Source organism: Psittacula echo (assembly GCF_963264785.1).
Source record: "Psittacula echo genome assembly, chromosome: 10".
Classification (NCBI taxonomy): Eukaryota; Metazoa; Chordata; class Aves; order Psittaciformes; family Psittacidae; genus Psittacula; species Psittacula echo.
Genome location: NC_137741.1, coordinates 17,463,924 through 17,477,716, shown reverse-complemented (window position 1 = coordinate 17,477,716; position 13,793 = coordinate 17,463,924).

Sequence of the window (13,793 nt, the reverse complement as noted above, 5' to 3'; positions counted from 1 at the left end):
TTTTTACCTGTCACTAGTAAGATATAAATATAAATAAGTAGAATTACATTTAAAATATCCATCACTTCACATATGGAGAGTGGCAATGAGTGGGCTGTAATAATAAAATATACTTTATAAGTGTCATAATCATTCAGACACCGGGAACTCATAAGCCACAGATCTGACATTCAGATGATGAATTGTGATTTTGTTTTAAAAGCCAGACATGTCAACTCCATGTGCATATTGGGAATTGTAGTTCAAGTGACCTCTGCTAAAACACTGACCTTAACAATGACTTTGTTTTACATTTCCCAGAAACTTTTAAAGTAGGTGTGATACTTTCCATACGCAGTTGTTGCACTAATATTAATATAAAGTAATTTGAAATATTTTTGACACCTTTGTTGTGGTCATATATTATATGACACGAAAATGAGATTCAGTGAATGGCTTAAAATTAATTCTATTTTGGGGTCTTGATAACATCATAAAGCCCTTGAGATTCACCTGTGTGATGTATAATATCACTGGATAAGAAGATATTCTTCTAAAACTCTACAGCTCATCCATTCTTGCATGCAATAAATAAATACATTAAATATACATACGGATGAGTGTTTGTATTGGTACATATGAAAGCGGATTAGATAACACTCAAGGGAGACTCCATGGACTGTAGGGATCTTAAATCTGATGAAGGAAGGTTGATTCAGTGGACTTCAGAGACCTGGATCTGTTCCCCTTTCTGCTGCAAATTCCTCCTGTCTGACCTTGGACACGCCATTTAAACCCAAATATTAAAGTATTTAGGCTTCTGATTCCTGTTGAGATGCCCAATTCATGCTGATTTCAGTGGGAATTTAAGATGTGAAAAGGAACTGAGCACTAAAATAGCTTGAAAGATCAGGGCTATTTCTCTGGGCTTCAATTCCCTGCTTTTGAGTTGGAGATACTACTAATTCACAGGGACTTTGCTCGGGTGAGAGCATAAAGGATCATTAGGCAGCATGGTCCTGCAAGCTGTACAGATGTGTGAAGTCCTGTCTCTGATTCCCTATGAATAGCTGCATGCACTACATAGGTAGAATTATAGTTATATCAAATGAAAACACAATTAAGATCCAGAATTGGAGCTGATTGGCATAACAAAGCTGAGATTTACTGCTTCCTTCACCAGACCAGTGCAGGTTCTAACACAAATCATGCCTCTTAGCCTTCAATTTGATAAACTTTCAGCTATTTTGACATGTAGAGCCAACTGCAGCCCACTCCATCCTGACAGAAAGAGCCTAACAAATGGATTTTCAGTCACCCACTGAACAGAGCTAGATGACAGATCTACATGAAATCCTTTTTGGAAGGAAGGCAGCCTTTTAACTTGATTGATGAAATTATATCTAAATCTGGTAGATTTGGGACTTCAAAGGCATTTTTGCCTACTTAGGGCATCCCAGATGAAGGGAGTATGCTATTTGTACCAAACTCCCATGCTCAAGTGGTTTGCAAATTGACCCCTTTGTAATAGGTTAAAGGTTCCACGCTAGATAACGGTGGTTCATTTTGATTAATTATGTCAGGGAATTAATGTATGATTACTAACTTTTAGCAGACCCTGCTCTTTCTGACCTCGAGCTGCTTGTTTGTGTGGCTGGTTGTAATTTTCGACCAATGGGTTACGAGAGGTCACTGTGTGGTCAGCATATTTTAAACAAAGAAAAGAGAGGTGGGGAAGGGGAAGCAGAGAAACAGCAATCTCAGATCAGAGGGGGTGACTACAGTTTACTGGCCTGACAGGGGAGATTTGTTAAGTGTTTTAACAGTAGAATTTTATACATTTACCCTTTCCAATAAAATATTCTTCTGACGAGCTAAGAGAATGGCCTGGAAAGATGTTGGGAGGATAATTTAACAGTTGAATGTTAAGCCCATAATTGCACTTCATACTGGTTTCAGTAGCAGAGAACCTTGTTAAAAAATAAATTGGGCAGTGTTCTGTTTAGCACTTGGATTGGTTGAAAGCAAGGCTGGAAGCTTCTTGTTAAGCCAATGCCTGGGAAACTCTGCTTACAAATTTCCTGACCAATCACAGAAGAGTTAGCAAAGGTTGATAAAACAAGGTTTTGTGGGGATTTAGCTCCATTTCATATTTTAAACTCTTGGGTGAGTATGTGAAGTCATCTGAGAGTTTCTAAAGGCTAGAAAGGAAAAATGTGAGACCAAATCCTGTAAGAAAACCTGCACGCTGGATCAACTGTATTCACTGTGTTTAATATCGTATTCAATAGAATTGCTCATGCTGAAAGTGAAGACTATGCCTAGGTCTTTACAGGACATTAGCTATACTATGAAAATCATGGTAGACTACTGTGTAGATGAAGGGACTAGGAACCAGGAGCTTTAAGTTCTTCCAGTCCTTGCACAAACTTGTGGTGCTATTCTGAGAGAGATCTCGAGGCAGAGGAATCTTTTAAGGCAACTAAAGTAGAAATTGAGCTTTAAAGATACTATGTAAGAGCCATTGGATAAGGGATACTTATGACTTCTGAAGATCAAGTGATACTTATTGTTAGGCCTAAATAGAATTAAGTAAACAACAGCAAATGTAAAAATCAAATTGCTGTTATCTTACCTGGGCCTCAGTCTTATGTTAAAAATGGGTCTAAAATTTCTACCTTGTTTATAGGAACTCCAAGAGGCTTAGTTCATTAATGTTTGCTCTGTGCTTTATGGTCCTTAGATGAAAGGCACTGCTGATGCTTAAAGAACGATTATTATTATAATACTTGTTCTAAGAACAATAGGCACATTTGTTTTATTTTCCACCAAGCCCCTTCAAACACCAGGATGTCCAATTAAGCTGTAGTCAGAATAAGGGCTAGGGCTTTGCTGAAAGTTTTCCAGTTTGCTTTAGAAACCCCAGTTTTATTCTACTCTTGGTTTGCCTATATAGGGCTCTCCAGGCGGCTTTGGATCTCCTTAGTTTTGTTGTTCCTTGTAAAAATGTGCTTTTGCCAAACTATTTTATGCATTTTAAGTGAGAACATTATAAAAAAGTTTTGTAAGAGGAGAAAGGGGTGCTATTTGTTTAAAAATATATGGTGTTATTTGGGCCATGAAAAGACATTTAGAGCTAAAAAGATGTGAAATTCACAGAGAGAGAGGAAGAATTTGAAAGAGGTGGGAAAGGTAAGGACCATGAATGTGACAAGAAGACTGTGTATGGAGACAGAGACAGCAGTGATGACAAAGAAACAGAGAAGCTGAAGAAAAGAGAAGTATTTGGAGGTGTGTCTGTATATATACACATACAAACATACGAACCTGTATACGTGTCTGTTATGGTTTGCTAAAATTGCCTGGTTCTTTGAAAAGTCACCTCATACGAAAAGAAGGCAAGTAACAAGATTTAAGATTTGTTTTGTTGGTACCGGAAAAAGCAAATCTCAGACAGATTTCAGCAGGCTGAGCTCACCTAACCAGTTGGCACACAGCTGATCATTGCTGCTTGCCCTGCAGCTTTTACTGGCCAACCCACACCGAGTGTAATTCAAACTAGTGTGTTTTGCCACTTAGTAAAGGAAAAGCTTGTGTCAGGCTGACAATTCCTGAAGCCAGTGTCCCATTCCCAGAGGGACCTATGAACTGATACTTCAGGCAGGAGTAACCTACTCTGCATCCTGACCCTGCTCCGTGAGTGACAACCAGGAATTCAGTTTCCTACTCCCTGCTTTGACTATTAGGCACAATTGCCTCTTGAGCTCTTCATTTAATGGAAAGTCTCACAGCTGCTGTCAGAGCATGAATGTCACTATTATTTACTTATTTAGTCATTTTACAGTAGTGTTAGGGATCTCAGGCAGGTCGTTGTACACACATTTAATAAATGGCAATCCTGCCTCAAATGATTTACAATCAAAGCTGTTGATTCAGGAAAGTACTTGCACATACATGCTCTTCAAGTAATCACTAAAGCACATGCTAACTTGCTGCCATACATCAGATGAAAACATCCTTCAATGCTATCTGTCCAGAATTGTGTTCTAAGCTGAAAATACAACAAGCTGTGGGAAAATTAAGAGTTTAGGGGAAATAAGGATTTCAGGATGTGCTAGCAGTGTTATAACATTTTCATCTGGGACTTATAAGAAAGTGAGATTTATGCAATCATGTTGTCTGTCTATCTACCTCTAATAACTCTTAAACTTGGACAGTATCAGCCACCCTTGGCAGAAGGATAGGCACTGCTGGATTAAATGTGGGTCTGTGGGCACAAGGACAAAATCCTCAGTTTATGCAGTCCCTGAAGTGCATCTAGTGCTTGAGTTTGCATGGCACCCAGGTGGCTGGAATTGCTCACTATGGAGACAGGCACCACCATGCTTTTAGCCACATGAGAACCCACACTGCAGAAAGGTCAACATATCATGTTTTAGAAGTTCCACTTCCCAGGGAACTGCTGGCTTATTTGTTTTTGAGCATAACGGTATGAATTTCTGAGCCCTTTGAAAGTGAAGGGAATTTGGTGTTGCTTCCTATGGAGCTAGGATCATACCCTGTTACATCGACTGTAGGGACAGATAATATTTTGTTAACAGGGAAAAACAAAGCAAACTGGGAGCAACACTCTTTGGGGCTGGTAAAGAATGTGCCAGGCACTGGTAGCTTTTTACATGTCTGTACATCAGAGACTTGCATTTTCATGCTCTTGCGTGTGCCCAGATTTTGGCACTTGCACATGCTCTGATTAAAGAACAACTCCGAACAATGCTCTTAAATTTAACAATCTTAATAAGCACACGGGGGAAGTGTCTTTACTGTATAGACACAAACAATGCTACATGCTTCAACATGAAACATAATTAGGGTGTGCAGTTAAATAAAGGGGTGAGGGGGAAGGGGACATTTCTTTAAAAATGAGAGCAGAGGTGACTTCCAACAAAACTTCAAAACCAGCTTGGCTAACAATGAACATAGCCCCATTCTTTTTAATCATCAACAAAATCTATCACACATGTTCTTTCAAGTAAAGTTTATTAGAAAGAAATTGCTACTAGAGAACCACATGTGAGCTCTGACTTGGCAAGGTCAGGCCAGGGCAATAAACCCTTGAACTTTACAAATATGCAAAGCTGACATAAATAACAAATTAAACTCAGCCAGGTGTAGAGCTGCAGCGAGCTGTTTGCCAGAAAGATTCAAACTCTGGCCAGCGTGACCTCTGTTAGCTTGTGTGGAGAGTGAGTGCTTATCTCCTCGGCTTCTTGTCCTTTAGGGTTCATACCTGTGGGCTCAGGTCACCTTCTTCTCATTAGCTTAGGAAAATTATACCACTTCATTAGAGGTGTTTGTTCAGCTTCTGAGTGTCCTCAGGCGTTTGGATGCTTTGCTGGGTGAGTACTGATTTTGTTAGAGCTGGAGACTGGGTGGTTTGGGTCTTCTTTGAGGGGATCAAGAGAGGGTGGAGATGCAGGATTTGGTGAGATAGGATGGGAAAAAGAGGACTGGGGTCTTTGACCACTGTACAAGGTGATATTATACCCCAGATTGTTGAAGTCTGGAAAGTAGTAAACATAGATGGACCACAAGCTTGTCCTGTGAGCCCTCTGAGAGCTGCTGCTTGAGTGGCTCACAGAATAGCACAACACCCCAGTGCTATTTTGGATCAAGCTCTAAGAGGTGCTTTAGAAAAAAGAGCTAATCCTTGCACCAGTTTTAGCCATATCTGTTGCAAATTCCCTGGGCAATCAGGACTTTATTAGAGGTGCAATTCTCACTGCAATCAATCATTGTATCATTCTGAGCATCACTGCCAGATTTCCAGAGGCATTCAGCAGCAGGTACACCATCTCAGTGGGGTTTTCAAATGTCTCTTAAGCGCATTTAAGCACCTAACTTCCACTGAATGCTCATGGGGTTTTTAAAATCCCACTATATGTCTCTCTGCATCTTGCTCTTAAACAAGTGCTTAATTTTAAGTGCAGGTAGTTTCATTGATGTGTATAGCACTACTTGTGTGGTTAAAGTTAAACACGTGCTTAAGTACAGTTAAACCATGGGTGGAATGGGCGGGGGAGGAATCTGATCCAAATATGCTGTGCTTTAAATACAAATGTTTTACCGGTGCACCTTGATTTTTGGGTACTAGTTTGAGGCAGAAGCAGTGCAAAAGAAATGTCCCTTAGACTTGAAAATTGAAGTAATTTGCTCAAAAATGGAATAATATGACACACTGGGACATGAGGTTCTACAGAATCCCTTTACAAGTGTAACTAGGCTTTACAGTATCTTTGCCATAATTGTTTTGTCTTTTTTATTACATGCAAAGCTAGACCTCTTACAAAATCATTTGCCCGGAGAAGCAATGCTCTGTAGTGACTACTGAGCTGTCAGGTCATCTTGAACAATGCATTTCACCTTTCTGTGCTTCTATTTTCCCTCCCACTGTCTTTACTATTTATATTATAGGAACTCTGGGGCAGGGATGGTCTCTGTGTTTGCATAGCTCTCTCTCTAATGGTGGTGTCTCTCTGCTGGGACCGCTCAGTGCTGTTGTTAGTAAAATCTAGTGACTTTCTTGCACAATGAAAACAACAGTAGGAATAAGCAATCAGGGGGAAAAAAAACCCCTCTTTCTTAGCTACTTCAGGTTTTAGTTTTGTCTCTGAGTCACAGGTTAGGTCTCTTCAACACATGAGGTTTATATAGACTTGTTAAAGAGATCTGTCCTGATAAATGGGTCGGATGCTTTTTATAGAGTTCTCCACTGGGTCCACTCCATCATAATGAAGCTTCAACACAGGCCTCCACAGAGCTCCAAGAGAGAAATCCAGGAAGGAGAAAGTGAAGGGAGATTGGGTGAGTTTACACTATGTGTTAAGTGGAAGAGCTGCAAAGAGGTTGGGAGACTTGTCATGACATGCAATTAAAGGCTCCTCTGGGAGTGTCTGTATAAACTCTACATATAGCAGAAAGAAAACAGACAGCTGACAGTTGCACTGTGAAGTCTTAGAAGAATATACAGTGTTCACTGCTGACACTCAAAGGCAATTTTGCTGAGTTCTGTGAAGTCTAAACACTTAGAGTTAAGGACGATTTCTGTCAAAGAACTTGAATTTCTATTCTAGTTGTTATAAGTTATGTTCTAGGAACCTCTCTTGAACTGAACTTGACGCATACTTTGTTTTAGTTACGTTTCTATCTGATGAAGGCCCTTGCTAGAGCTTTTTTGCCTTTGCTATTAACTGTGGCTGGAGCATGTGACAGGTATCCCATGTGCCCTTTTCCTATTCAGATAACATCCTGTGACACTTGAGTTGGGATTTTGTTGCGTGTCTCAGATTTTCTACCTGGGTATCTGTGTGTGACACATCCAGAGGTGCAAATGGGGAGATAAAGGGAAAAGACAAGTTCTGCAGGACTTTGAGTGCAAGGGAGCAAATAAATCTCACCTGGAAGGTCCCAGTTCTTTAGTACCTTGAGAACTGTGTTGATGGTTGAGGCTGCTAGAAGGATGAGAAGAAACTTCTGATCTACCAACACTTTTGGCCCCCCTTTCCTTCACAGTGTTGAGAAGGCTGAATGAGGGTCTAAGCTAGTTTGACTACTTGACATATATAATTAGAAGGAAATCTCCACAGGTCTGCAGTGTTACTTGTGGTCAAAATGAAAAATAACTTGGCATAGTCAGTGGGGACAGAAATCCAAACCTCTATCAATCTTATTTAAAGTGAGAGCTTTTACTTATGTTTCTCTTAGTGATCTGGGTTTGATTCTTAAGCAATAGGCTGTTGGCTCTTTTGGTAAAAGCTCACATTAAACATGATGCTTCAGTGAGTCAGTATTGCAAGGTGGCTTCTATTACTCCAGAAGACCTCTTATCTGTGTCAGGTAGTCTGTTGTTCCTCTTATTCCTATAGTTACCAGAATAAACAGGAGGAAGTCACTGGTCCAAAGAAGTAGACAAAGAAATCACCATTTCTTTGACTTCTTTTATCAGGTCCTTTATAAAAAAGGAAGCAAGATGGAGAGAATCTGAGCATCATTCACATCATCAGAGATGTTATCACAAAATATTCTGGCTATTTATTTTTGGGATCGGATGAGTTTACTATACAAATACCTTAGAAGTCTTCTAGAAGAAACTCAAATAGATTTTATTTCTAGATATAGGGGAATGGCAGATGAGAAGCAAACAACTTGGAATCCATCAGAGAATTTAGAGTGCAAATTTAATTTATACAGGAAGACTGTGGTGTTGGGAAATACAGAAAACTCTAAGTTTTGATGGTTGGACCAGGCTCAGAGCCTAAAGGCATATATCACTGAAGAGTATTAAATATTTAAAAGAAGGTTTATTTAGAGTCCTCAAAACTGACAGGATCTTAAATACAAGATCATATGGCAAGAAAGCTCAACATCATTCTTGTCAGGGTGAATTAACTGTGGTGCATAGCCCTGTATAAATAAGCAGCAATGGAAATTCCCGGCTTCATTTAAAGTCCCCAAACCCAAAATCATCTCCACTCAGAGGACAAAAGAATAAGGTGGGGGTAGAAAGAAAGATTCAAGCCCTCTGAGCAATTTTATCAACACGTATTTCTCAGGTAACTCCTCAATTATTTTAGCAGCAGAATACAGAAGAATTGTATTTCAAGGGTCCATTGTTTATTGCCAAGTACAACTGGCATTGGTTGAAATGAATGACATTTATAATGCATTTTGTGATACAATTTCTCAGTTAAATATTTCCCTTCTAGGTGTTTCTTTGAGCTTTTGGGGAAGTGCTACTCCTCAGGGGAGGAAGTTGCTGTTATTATTGTAAGGAGATTCAGCCAGGCTGTACCTGAGAGACGCATTGAGAGTATTCATCTGTGTCTTTTTCTATCCTTTTCACTACTGCATCCCCTCCTGCCTCAAAAAAATGGCTCCTCTTGCTTAGACTGCTGAGATTTGTGGCCACACAGAAAATAGTTTGGCCTAGCAAATTATGATGAATGGGATGTTGGTCATGCTGGTTTAAAGGACGTGGGACTCCCCTATAGAAGTGGTAGACTCTGAAAGGAACCTTGGCCAAGAGCCACAGTGGTGTACATGTTGTGTTGTGGCAATGTGGACCCCCTCTTATCTTGTTTATGCATCATAACGTGTCTTGAGAGCACTTGCCATGCCAAAAATTCTCCTTCCTAAGCTACAGCAGAGCGCTGCCAACGTGGTATTTGCACTGCTGTGGAAGCCTTTCTCCAGAAGGTCAGTGGGGGAGTGTAATCAGTTTAGAACTGTATGTTGTAACTTACTTGAATGAAAGATTTTTTTTTCCAAAGGTGACATTAAGATGAAATATTTAAGATAAACCAGAAGATTTGACTGGAAATTCACAATGTCCCTCTGAAACAGTCCACGCTGATTTAGTGATCTTCCATTTTCAATTTATGAGCTGAGACCAGAGTATACCACTGGAGGATGAGAATAGAGTAGTCATATTAGAGCCAGCTCATATATCCTACAGACAGACTTTGGAAGAATTAGAAAGTATAATAAAGTGCCTGTCCCTTTAAGACACTGCTTGGCTCCTTGCCAATTTAGATCCTGGAGCATTAGATATTTTAAAAGCCCTTAAAACTGTCTCTTTTCTTCTTTTTTCTTTTTTTTCTTTTCCTTTTTTTTTTTTCGCTCTCGTTGTCTGAGGTTTTCACCTTTTAACAATGAAGAAGCAATGGTAGCAGCATCCTTTGCTTTACCGAGGGATGAATTCTGTTCCCCATCACATTGTTTTAAATATGAGATAACACTTTTGAAGGCAGAACATGTATATGGCATATATAAGAGAGAGAAAGCATATCTTGTTTTAAAAAGCAATTTCTTGGTTTTCCATAGGAGCACTAACACTGGGATGCACAAAGGCACCCAGGTACTTTTCAAGTGTATAAATACTGCCAGGGCACTGCAGTGACCTTTGGTCTCTGACATTTTCAGCTAATGGTCACCGTATGTGGCAAAAAAGCTGACCCTGCAATTACTGTGGGACCTGACTGGAGGCTTGGATGTCTCCTTGGAGGGCAGCCACCTTATCAGTGAGCTCAGTGACCCATGGGTCAAATGCACAAGTACCAATGTGGGCTGTACTGCAGCACCCAGTGTAATGCACTCGATGAGGCTGCTCCTTCCAGGAAGAGTCAGAGGGCTTTAAAGATGTCACAATCACTCTGGAAGCGTTTCTAAAGTGAATTTTGTTTAAAACCAACCCCTCTGCTAAGGGCTTAAATGACTAACTGTAGGATTTTATTCAAAGATACTGTCACAAGATGTTTTTTGGAGGGCTCTGTTTTGGCTGAGCTCTGCAATATAGTTTGATGTAAGATAGAGGGAATTTGGGAAAAAAATTGAAATGCAGTATGGGGCAAGAATACGCATAAAGAAAAATAATAGGCCATCAACCTGGGTTCATCTCCTGAACAATACAGAATAGAAGGACCCAGAGATCTTTTTTGTGTCATAGGAGATGAATGGAAACTTGAGATTCACTCCACTATTTGCTGTTCTTCAGACCCAACTTTTCTTCTGGTTTGGGCTCAGGCAGAGATCCCTTTCAATTTTAAGGAGCAATTTCTTCTCATGCAGTGGAGAAATAAAGCCTGCTGAAAAACTTCTTTAAGGGAGGATACAATGTTCCTTTCCTCTCTTCCTGGAGATTATAAGATAATGCATCTGGAACAACATTAGCTCATCCAGGTCTGTGGTTTTATTTTTGATAATCAAATCCCAGCAATCTCTTTCTCCATCTGCCTGAGCATATTTTTGGGTAAGGGGTAGATGTCAGCTACTAGACATGGCTGTGGTCAGCTATTGTGAGATCTTCTAAACATGAACAGAAAATTTCCATCTTCTAAGTTATATCTAAACATTCCTTTTTCTCTTGTGCTGTATTTTCTTTCTGCAGCTGAGAGAGTTATGGTAGTTCAGGCCAAGAGAACATGTTTATTTCTCCTTTGGTAGTGTTTACTCAGCAGACTCCCAAACTTAGGTTCAGGCTGCATTTACTCTCAAATGAGAATTATTTTGATGGCCTCAGCCTTATTCGATATATTGCAGTGTCTATTTGTGTCAAGAGCTAGCATTAAGTCATTGTCTGGATTAAGTGTTAAGGGTACAATGAAGAGTCTGTGGACATCTTGTTAGGAGACAGCTGGCCGAATCAAAGTAGGCTTCCTTCTGAGTCTCAGCAACATCTGCATTCCTAAACAACAAAAGTATTTCTTACAAAACCAAGTGGGTTTTCTGTCAAGTTTAGCCTAGAAGTGAGATAATTATAGGAAAAAAAGCTGAAACTCATCGTAGGAGCTTTTAGGAGCTTATGACACTTTGTTTGGCCTTTTGTGAAGGCTATTAGTCATTTATCCCCTTTCAGCAGCAGAGCACTGGTGTGCAACATCTGTGCTGTGCTTCACCTTAGAGCTTCCTCGGGATCAGGGCAGCAGAGATGGAATAGGTCTTCTTTCTTCTAGCATCAGCCTCCTGTCTTGGGCATCTGACTAGCTCTATCTCACAAGGTTTTGCATTTTGTCAATGAGGACATCACATTTTTAGTGACTTATGCAAAAGTAATTTTCTCATAATGTTAATTCTATAATGTTAAAAGTTTCTAATCTTACAACATCTCTGATTATTGATCATATATCTAATAAACACATCCATAAAGGACAGTAGTTTTAATTACACTCATATAAATTATGAAGAGACATAAGATCTGTGTTATCTTTTTGATCAGTCATGACGCTTCAATTTTTAAACTTATCTGGACCTCTATGTCAATAGAACAGTTTTATAAAGCAGGGCATCTTCTTCTAAAACCCCTTCAAGCTAAGACAGTCCTGTGGAAGACATTTTTAATGCAGCTTTCATGTTGTCCAAATATCCCCAAACGTATTTGCTCTTAAAAGAGTTCTAAGGCAGCAAAGAATCCATTCATTTTTTCTCTTAGTGAGACCAAACATTATTGCTATTTTTAGAATCATTAAAAAAAAAAATAAAAAAGTGTTTCCTTCAGTAAATCAATTAAATATAAAAGTTTTTTTTTTTAATCTCTATGAAGCATTGGTTCTCCCATTTCAAATGTTGTTTGGAATGAAGATTACTTAACAAATTTATCACCAGAAGCTGCCTACGTTCACTGTGGTGTTAGAAAAATTCCGGCTTATTTTGTTCAACTTGTTTTCCGTGCAAGTTGTACAGATCCATGAGATGATGATAAGCAGACTGGGAAGGGATCTGAACAAATTGCCCTGCATTTTAGCCCTCAATTATACAAGGTGATCTTATGAAAACAAGAAGTGAAGTCTTGAAAGGTCTCCCAATAGCAATGGGAAATAATTCATGCCAGATTGTTTCTTGTTAGTACCAAAGAGAGACTTGCATAGGTTGGCTAATACAGAGAGTTGATGCACATCCTTTACCCTTAAAGAATAGTTTCTTTGGTTTTCCAAACTAATCAAAACAGCTGAGTTAGGAGTCTAAATGCCGGCGATAGTCAATAAGAATAAAGCACTTGAGTCATGAAGCATTCCAAAACTCCCTGATGACTCAGTGAATCCTGATTAGGTAGTAGGAACATCGACCAAGCAAATAAAAGGTCTTTCAAGTTATGAAGTTTAACCATGCCAAGTGCAAGGTCCTACACCTGGGTTGGAGCAATCCCAGGCACAGCTACAGGTTGGGCAGAGAAGAGATTCAGAGCAGCCCTGCAGAGAAGGACTTGGGGGTGTTGGTCGATGAAAAAATGAACATGAGCCAGCAGTGTGTGCTTGCAGCCCAGAAAGCCAACTGTATCCTGGGCTGCATCAAAAGGAGTGTGACCAGCAGGTCGAAGGAGGTGATCCTGCCCCTCTACTCTGCTCTCGTGAGACCTCACTTGGAGTATTGTGTGCAGTTCTGGTGTCCTCAACATAAAAAGGACATGGAACTGTTGGAACAAGTCCAGAGGAGTGCCACGAGGATGATCAGGGGACTGGAGCACCTCCCGTATGGAGACAGGCTGAGAAAGTTGGGGCTGTTCAGCCTGGAGAAGAGAAGGCTGCGTGGAGACCTCATAGCAGCCTTCCAGTATCTGAAGGGGGCCTACAAGGATGCTGGGGAGGGACTCTTCATCAGGGACTGTAGTGACAGGACAAGGGGTAACGGGTTCAAACTGAAACAGGGGAAGTTTAGATTGGATCTAAGGAAGAAATTCTTTACTGAGAGGGTGGTGAGGCACTGGAATGGGTTGCCCAGGGAGGTTGTGAATGCTCCATCCCTGGCGGCGTTCAAGGCCAGGTTGGACAAAGCCTTGGGTGCCATGGTTTAGTGTGGGGTGTCCCTGCCTATGGCAGGGGGGTTGGAACTAGGTGATCTCAAGGCCCTTTCCAACCCTAACTATTCTATGATTCTATGAAGTCTGTTATCATTCTAATGGTGAACTAACAGAAATCAGAGTGATTTCATGACAATTCATCTGGTAGCTTGACTGTCAAAATAACTGCTTTGTAAACTACTGGAAGTTATGTCACAGGACCTTTGCCACTTCAGATATGTAAAAGAATGGAAAGATACCATAGTAAGTTATCATAATAATATTTTTCATTCACAAACATTTTCAGCAATCTATAGATGTAGCAAAATGAAAAACAGAAAGGGTCTGTTTAAACTTATCTACCTCTGCAAATAAAGACTTGCAGTTAAATTACTCCATTTTAAGGCCACCACCAATTGAGGTTTGGTTTGTGTCAAGTTAGCTCTTTGCTCAGTGAAAGCACATGGCTGCTGTTTGGACGGCTGTA